Source organism: Loxodonta africana, chromosome 18 (genome assembly GCF_030014295.1).
Source record: "Loxodonta africana isolate mLoxAfr1 chromosome 18, mLoxAfr1.hap2, whole genome shotgun sequence".
NCBI classification, from domain to species: domain Eukaryota; kingdom Metazoa; phylum Chordata; class Mammalia; order Proboscidea; family Elephantidae; genus Loxodonta; species Loxodonta africana.
Window position 1 is genome coordinate 5,781,607 of NC_087359.1, and position 9,701 is coordinate 5,791,307.

Here is a 9,701-nt window from a genome sequence, read left to right on the forward strand (position 1 = left end):
TCCCCTGGACTATGAGCTTCTCTGTGCAGGCACCCTGGGTCTAAAGGACACACTCTCCTCCCAGTGCTGCTTTCTTGGTAGTATGAAATCCCCAACTCTCTGCTTGCTTCCCTTTCCTTTTATCTCTTGTAAGATAAAGGTGGTGCAGGCCATACCACAGGGAAACTCCCTTTACATTGGATCAGTGATGTGACCATAGTAAAGGTGTTACAATCCACCCCAATCCTCATTAACATAAAATTACAATCACAACATAGAGGACAACCACACAACACTGGGAATCATGGCCCAACCAAATTGACACACACATTTCCTGGGGGACATAATTCAGTCCATGACAGGCCCCTTCCCTGGTCTGGTAACCTTTTTATTTTATAACTCTCCTCTGCTCTTCCTGTAATCTAATCATCCACAAAGTCTCCTAGACTGAATTGTTCAAGAAAAATAAAAATTTGTTAAATTTTTATTCTTCAAATAGAAGTTTTGATTTTAAACATTCCTTACTGCACTTTTTAAGCCTAAAAATGGTTTAAACTACTTAATACAATTATTTCATGGTGACTTTTATGGCATCAATAGATGCAAAAGCTATTTTCCCCAAATTAAACAAAATATGTACAGGGGCGTGGTTTATTAATGTCATTCCCAGATTGAATATCACTAACTGGTTATTGCATGCATATCACGATATAAGTGGGGGTTTTGTTGTTGTTGTTGTTTGCAGTATCTTTTAGAAGTCCCGGAAAGAAAAAAAAAGATATCAAAGGGAAATTACTCTCCAGAAGGGAAGGTTGAGATGTTTGTACTGACTCATATTTGTGGACGTTTCTTCTTATAACGTTAGGAGGTTGATTTTGCTGCTTCTGATTTGGCTCTGGATGGCGAGCATGTGTAATTCCTCAAACTGTGTACTTACCTCATTGGCTGTTCTGCGGCTTGGCAGAAAGACAAGCAAGCTATTCAGACCAATTTTCTTTTAAAAATGCTTATGTTTTGGAAGTTGCTAGAGGAGTTGCCTACGTGCAGGCATATAGAGCATTGAAAGGTGTTCAGCTATGCAAAGATCACAAGGGGATTTCCAGAGAAAATCTAAATGTTTTGTAAGTTCTTAGGTATTGTGTCAAATTCTACGTTTAGTGCCAAGTCAGAACAACTCCATGGGGTCCCTTACCTTTCCTTGAGGAGCATTTCCTTGTCAGGCGCCTCCTCCCATCAGATGAAGAAGTTTCCCCCAAATCAAATGTAATCTCCGTCTGGTGTAGCAAGGGCCTTCAACCACTGTGGTTTCATTACTCTGTGCTAATTGTGTTTGGTAACCACTCTTTGGGAGGCAAGCAGTGGCTGCTAGTCACACACCTGTTAAAGCCTTCGGATGTGTGAGCTGTGACGCTTTGTAATCACACATGTGCACAACAATCCAATTGGTTTTGCTTATCTCGTTCCCTGAGAATTTTACTTCTAAATCTTTTTCTAAATTTGAATCCTTTTCTAAATCTTTCTACCTTCATGTTATTGACAGGATTTTCAGTTGAATGTTTAGTTGAATTAGCAACAAAGAGGTGACCCTCAATTGACAAGCATGCAAACATTATTTTCTTTCAGTTATCTTTTATTATGTCATAAATGAATGGAGTTTATGGTTTCATAGACAACTAAAAATCCCTGTGTTGGATATACTGTTTTAAACATTTATAAATATAGTCTATGAAACAATATCCTTTTACGCTGTGGAATATATTCCTTCCTGAATGCAAGGACACAAGGGTTGTGGTCCCCTGATCTGAACATGGGGACTGGAACATGAGCATACCTGAGTCCTAATCCCTGGGCAGTCACTGAATCTTCAGAAACTCACCCCCCGCCTCATTTTCCCCATATGTAAAGGAGAAAGAATATTTATTTACCTACCTCATAGGGGTGTTGTGACAAGGAGCTAACCAAAGTTCGTGCAGTGCTACCACACTCGGTAACTAGTATTACCACGGACAAGGATTGTGTGCATGGTGGGGACAGACCGTGGTGGAGGAGCTGGAGCTGTCTTTGTAACACAACAGCAATAACTTACCAAGCAAAGAATAGTCATTCTTGGTCACTTAATAAAAGTTAAAAACTTTTTATCAGCTTTTTAATGAAAAAAAATTGACTCCTTTCATATAGACCCTGAGAGGCTTTGTATAGAATGACAATTCTCCTTGTAGCCTAACTGAACTTACTAAATGTTTATTAAATGTATCCAGACAACCTGGCTCCTCCTGCTACGTAAGCTGTTTGCATGCCTGATCCTAGTCTACGCTTTCCAGAACGCCTGCATGATCCTGGAGTTTAGTACTAATGATTGCTACGTGGTGTTCAAAATCCACTACCAGAAGGGAATTTTTTTTAATCAATATTCTTAAAATTAGATTTAGTGTTATTTACATTCAGATCCCTTTGCACCCCTAAAAATGACACTTTTCTCCGTTTTCACCCAATAAAAGAATGTAAAGTCTTATTTCTGCCTGGAATTCCTGCGTTGATTTATTGTCACATTATAAATACATTTTAAATATTTCAGTCAAGTATTTACTTAAGGGCTGGCTATGAACTGATAGCGCAGTACTGACATGCGCACAATGTGAATACGACTAGGGAATGGGGGCAGAGGGGTGGATAACGGGGAAACAACCACGGAGAACAGCCTGCGCAACTTCCCGCAAAAGCAACGTGTCTTCTCTAAGTTAAACATTTGATCCTGAGAAGAACTCTTGCTACATAAGGTGGTTTCTGGTTTTAAATGTTCGCAATTTTTGAGTCCTGGGGACAATATTATAAAGTAGGGAATACACAATGCAGATAATGTTTTTATAATGTGTCGTGAGGCAAAGTTGTACATCAATATTATCTTTGTGCTCTTATTTAGTAATTATATTTTTTCGGAAAGGAATTTGTGTGATCTCCAAAATATAAAATAGGGCTTCAGAAATTTTATCTTCATAAGTAGGTACAGAATCATGCTGTGCCTGGAGCCTGCCATAAGGTGCACATTCAAAATATTCTCTTCTGGATTCTGTAATCTAGTTTTCCAGGTACATCAAAGCCTTAAATTATCAGATTGGTGAAGTATTTCTAATGCATGGTGTCAAGCTTCTTGAAAGCATGAGTTTAACCTAGGCAATTGTTTGATCCATTAAAAAAAATTGTTGCTGCCACACCACACTTAAGATAAATATTGCTTTTATAGACCAAAAATATGAGTACAGTATGTGAGCCAAAAGACAATTTGGACTTTTCTGGCTTTAAAAAAAAAAAGTCCAGTTTCGAAAGTCAATACTTTTCCAATTGAATGGGTGGCAGAATGCCCTTGCTGCCATGAAAGGAAATATTCATGTTTTGTTTTTGCACAAGAAGACTAAAGCTGTTAGGACAGGATGTGGGGCCCGGATATAAGAAGAGGTGTGGCATCTTGCAGGTGGGTTGGCTGGGATGAGAGGAGGCCAGGGGAGAGTATGTCTTGAAAAGCTTTTACTGCAAAGGTACAGAATAAAAAAAAAAAAGTTATATCTGGACAACTCTTTGAAATGATAGACTTCAAAGTCTTCACCAGCCAGATGAAAAAGCCAGTAGCGACAATAAGTTACTAGATACAAATTGTAAATCTAATCACTGGGAGAAAGGGGACTTGAGTCCCCCTCGTGTTTTACTAAACCTTCCTGCCTCTTTTCAAGGTTTCCCAGCCCACTTGAAGCCCACCCAGAGGATCAGGCTCCCACCCCAAAAGCAGAGATCTTTCATAAGGATAGTTTTTAGCCAAGATACTTGTGATGATACTGTTGTGAATTGGTGGTTATGTAAACATCACTTCCATGAGTGTGGTTAGTTGTCAACTGTCCTGGCTACTTCTGCTAACATTCTATTCCATAAGCATATTGTAGAAAACATGTGGGAAATTCTTTCTCTCGAAAGGAATGTCTCATGACTTGTATGTTCATATCCCTTGTATGTTAATATCTCTTCATTATTACTACAAACTCCTTTCAGAAAGATCTAGATGGTATGAGATACCTGGAAGAACAAATCTTGTGGTCAATTGCTTATTGGAGGTTCTACCTGAAGCCCCTGTTAGACTGTGCAGGAGGAGGGCCAGGTGAGAACCTCCCCCTGACTAACTTGCTTCTGTATTTCTTCTCAGCAACCAGACAGCTCAGTAGCCTAGAAAGAAATAATGAGAAATGCTGTTAAAGAAAAGAGATGCAAATTGTTCTTTTCCATTATCAGAGCAAAGAGGGAAGCCTGTGAACCAGAGGTTACCTCTCCTTTTGAAACCAAATAGTTCATTGAATTTAGGGCTATGGCAAAAATGTTAAGATGATAGTGAAATCTTCCTTCCTATTGGTTCTTTTGTCCATTTGTACTAAATTCTTTGTTATATTTTGGATTGGAAATTTGTAGTAATGATAATCTCTGCCATTTTATATGATAGCTTCAAAGCAGAAATTGTGAAATCATGAGTTACGAACAAGATTACTGGGGATACAAGCTTCATCGGTACTGACATGCTGCCAAGCAAAATGAAAACAAACACTACGCCACTAATATTCCCGTTTAATTAAAAACATCTAATAAAGAAATAGAAGCATTTTGCTCAGCACTAAACCATTGCACCTGATTCCAAATGGCTAGGATTTTTCCTACTGATTTTTTTTGTTCATTTTGCAGTTATTTTAAGCAAATAAGTTTCACATCTAACTACCTCAGCTACCATTGTTTTATTTAGGAACATGAAATCATGCACTTTGTCATCAACAAGTTCTCCATTTCAAATTCTAAAAGGTACTTGGTGCAAAGCAGTTTTCAAAAATGTGTGTATGATGGTCATCCACCCAACCTCAGGAGGTTGTACTAAACTTTTCTGTTTGTTTCTAAGTTTGGTTTGGGGTAAAATTCCTCCTTTCCGCTCAACACCAAGAGAAGCTGCTTTATCTTTGCTTAATTTGCCTTAAATGTATTGTGCTCCTTTTCCTGTTCAAATTTTTTTTTTTTTTCCTTTTTGAGTCTATCCCTGAAAAGGTAATGTAACAGATGGCAGATGGACAGCAAACCAAGAGATGGACTAATACCTTCTCAGTTCCCTGTTGTCAACTGTTGGCATCACGTTCTGACTGTGCTCAGTCGCCATGACTGCCTGTACACCTTACAGAAATAAGGCCCGAGAGACCCCATGTGTGTTTAAGAAACAGTGTAGACATTCCCCCTGGTACGAGCACAGTGCGTGGACCCAAGTGATAACCTTGGCAAATCTTGTGCTTTTACTTTGTAAACACTGTACAAATGTATTTGGAGTTTTATTTGAAATGAAGAATTAAACTTGTTATTAAATTTTTTCCTTCCTGTAAATATATATATATATATATATTCAAATTTCATGTATCCAAACATTCCTTTAGTGTTCGGATTGTAAGAGTGTCTTTATTGGCTGAGGCTGCTGTCTTGGGCAGTGGTCCTGCGTGCTCTAGTTCACAGCACGGTGTGTGGAGTATTTGATGTACTGCAGTACCATAGTTATTTTGGTCTGTTAAGTAAGTTGCAATTTGTGATGAAATCAAGTGGAAATTAGTGCTTCATAATGAACAGATTTCCTCAGTTACATGATTTTTCTTGTAAAACTTTAAAAAAAAAGAAAACTTGAAATTTTATATATTTGAATTTTGTAGTTTTTTTTTTTAATTCATTTATTTTATTTTATTGCAACACAAGGTACCAAAATCATTAAATAAAGTACACTGTGGTCATTTTAACAGATGTCTGAGCTCCCATTTCTTTCTAAGTCTACTAAGAGAGCAGGACAGACTGAATCTGATATGGGAAGGACAGAGGAGGAGGCCAAGTTAACAGCATGTTCTCAAGACGATGTTATTCACATCTGGAAAAAAAAAAAAAAACTGAGTTTTTATTTAAATAAGTTTAAAATTAATTTGTTTCTAGGCTATGTTTCGTTTATTTTACTTGCAGGAAGTGCTAGACAATATTTCTCTGGAACCGCTATAGAAGCAAAGAGATGCTTCAGACCACAAAGTCTTAAAAACCCAAATAAATTGTTTTAACATTAATGAAAGGAAAACTTTTCAATAAGCAAAAATACTTTTTAAAAGATGATGTGTCTACACACCTGCTTTGTCTACAAAATTTGGGCATATGTTTTATGTAATTGTTTTTCTTAAAGTATTTTTAAAATATTCATTTTAAAGGTATTTTCCATTTTCTGTGCAATTGGTAAGAATTCTACCGGCTTAAAAAAGCCCTTGTGCCTACAATTTTAAAAGAGGACTGTAGCCTAAGATCTGACTATATGTGTAGAAACTGTTATAAATAACACATAGCAGCTGATAAAGGAAACTATTAGAAGGAACGAAGAAATGAAAAAATTTTCACTTGTTTCTTTTTTTAGAGTAACTTACTAGGGTATTCTTTTTTCCTAGTTATAATAGTAACACCCTAAATGTAAAAAAACTTGGAACTCATCATTCTTTTATTATTATTTATTTTTATTGTACTTCAGATGAAAGTTTATAGAACAAACTAGTTTCTCATTAAACAGTTAGTACACATATTATTTTATGACATTGGTTAACAACCCAACAACATGTCAACACTCTCCCTTCGCGACCTTGAGTTCCCTATTACCAGTTTTCCTGTCCCCTCCTGCCTTCTAGTCTTTGCCCCTGGGCTTTTGTGCCCCTTTAGTCTCTTTTTGTTTTATGGACCTGGAACTCACCGTTCTGATGTAATTCTTTCCAGTCTTTTTTTAAGCATTTATATTTTTTACACTGTTAACAAAATTTTTTAAAAAATCACAACCATGTGCCATGCATGGTATTAGGGTATAAATATGAATAAAACATATTTTCTTAAAGAATGCAGCCTAGTAGGTAAAGTAGTCCAGTACATTAATAATTATAGACATATCCCAAAGATATTGTGGGTTCAGTTCCAGACTGCCACAATAAAATGAAATTGCAATAAAGCAAGTCACACGAGTTTTCTGGTTTCCCAGTGCATATAGAAGTTATGTTTACACTATAAAAACTAGCATTATATCTTTAAAGAAGTACATACCTTAATTAAAAATATTGCTAAAAAATTCTAATCATCATCTGAGCTTTCATCGAATCGTGATGTTTTTGCTGGGGAAGGGTCTTACCTTGAAGTTGATGGCTGCTGAAGATTGCGGTTGCTGTGGCAATTTCTTAAAAATAAGACAACAATGAAGTTTGCCGCATCAATTGATTCTGCATTTTACAAAAGATTTCTTTGTAGCATGTGATGCTGTTTGATAGCATTTTACCCACAATAGAACTTCTTTCAAAATTGGAATCAACACTCTCAAACCCTGCCGCTGCTTTATCAACTAAGTTTATGTAATATTCTAAATCCTTTGTTATCATTTCAACAATGTTCACAGCATCTTTACCAGGAGGAGAGTCCATCTCAAGAAACCATTTTCTTTGCTCATCCGTGAGAAGCAACTCCTCATCCATTAAAAGTTTTATCATGAGATTGTAGCAACTCAGTCACATCCACAGACTCCACTTCCAATCCTAGCTCGCTTGCTATTTTCACCACATCTGCAGTTGCTTCCTCCACTGAAGTCTTGAACCCCCCAAAATCATCTGTGAGGGTTGGAATCAACTTCTTCCAAACTCCTGTTAATCTTGATATTTTTACTTTCTCCCATGAATCATGAATGTTCTTAATGGCATCTAGAATGATGAATCCTTTCCAGAAGGTTTTCAATTTACTTTGCCCAGATCCAACAGGGGAATCACTATCTATGGCAGCTATAGCCTTATTAAATGTATGTCTTAAATAATAAGACTCGAAAGTCAAAATTACTCCTTGATTTATGGGCTGCATAATGGATGTTGTGTTAACAGGCATGAAAACAACATTGATCTTCTTGTACATCCCCTTCCGAGCTCTTGGGTGGCCAGGTGCATTGTCAATGAGCAGTAATATTTTGAAAGGAATCTTTTTTAATGAGAAGTAGGTCTCAACAGTGGGCTTAAGATATTCAGTAAACCGTGTTGTAAACAGATGTGCTGTCATCCAGGCTTTGTTGTTCCATTTGTAGAGACAGGCAGAGTAGATTTCGCATAATTCTTAAGGGCGCTAGGATTTTCGGAATAAGTATTGGCTTCCACTTAAAGTCACCAGCTGCATTAGCCCCTAACAAGAGAGTCAGCCTGCCCTTTGAAGCTTTGAAGGGGCATTGACTTCTCTGGCTATGAAAGCCCTAGATGGCATCTGCTTCCAATCTAACACTGTTTCATCTACAGTGGAAACCTGTGGTTCAGCGTAGCCATCTCCATCAATTAGCTCAGCTGGATCTTCTGGATCACTTGCTGCAGCTTCTGTATCAGCCCTTGCTGCTTCTCCTTGCACTGTTATGTTATGGAAGTTATGGAAATGGCTTCTTTCCTTACACCTCGTGAGCCAACCTCTGCTGGCTTCAAACTTCTCTTCTGCAGCTTCCTCACCTCTCTCAGCCTTGCTCTGGATTAGGCTTTGGGTTAAGGGATTGTTGTGACTGGTTTGATCTTCTATCCAGACCACTAAAACTTCCTCCATAACGGCAATAAGGCTTTTTCGCTTTCTTATCATTCCTGTGTTCACTGAAGTAGCACTTTTAATTTCCTTCAAGAACTTTTCCTCTGCATTCACAACTTGGCTAACTGTTTGGTGCAAGAGGCCTAGCTTTGGGGCTGTCTTGGCTTTCAACACGCCTTCCTCACTAAGCTTAATCGTTTCTAGCTTTTGATTTAAAGTGAGAGATGTGCAACTCTTCCCTTCACTTGAACACTTAGAGGGCATGTAGGGTTATTAACTGGCCTGATTTCAATATTGTCCTGTCTCAGGGAACAGGGAGGCCCGAGGAGAGGGAAACAGACTGGGAACAGCTGATTGGTGGAGAAATCAGAACACACAAAACATTTAATGATTAAGATGGCTGTCTTATGTGGGTACAGTTCATGGCACCCCAGAACAATTACAATATTAACATCACAGATCACAGATCACCACAATAGATATAATAATGAAAAAGCTTGAAAGGTATTGCAAGAATTATCAAAATGTGACACAGACACAAAGTGAGCACACGCTGTTGGAAAAATGGCACCAATAGACTTGCTTGACGCAGCGGTGCCGCAAACCTTCAATTTGTAAAAAAAAAAAAAAAAAACTCAGTATCTGCAAAGCCCAATAAAGTAAAGCACAGTGAAATGAGGTTCTGCCTGTAGGTTATTTGGCGGTAACAGCAAAAGCAGAGATCTGCACAGGCTATTACAGGAGCACCTAAGATATCCTGCAAGGTGGTGGGTTGGGGATAGAATAATGCCATGTAAGGAGCCTGGGTCCCTGAATGAGTGGCTGGAGCAGAGTCCCCACCCCACACCAGCTGATCCACAGGGAGCTGAGCAAATGTAAGCATCTCCTGGGTTGATCCGCTGACATTTGTTGTTGCTTGTTACCGCAGCTGCCCTCTTCTGACATTTACAGGAGCATTCACACCGTGGAGCAATGACGTACAATTAGCTCAACTAGAACTATGATTAACTCAGCTCTCTCTACTTGTGGTCCAAAAACAAAGAGGAAAAGAAGCTATTAGTCTGCATTTTTTCATGCTGTCTGCAATGGGTGGGTATTGTTACTATAAAGATAACATT

At 38.1% G+C, this 9,701-nt stretch overlaps 1 pseudogene; it reads right to left on the minus strand.

Moving 5' to 3' along the window:
* Nucleotides 1–7,138: 7,138 nt before the first annotated feature.
* Nucleotides 7,139–9,186, minus strand: LOC135228142 (tigger transposable element-derived protein 1-like; annotated as a pseudogene).
* Between the last annotated feature and the right edge of the window lie 515 nt (nt 9,187–9,701).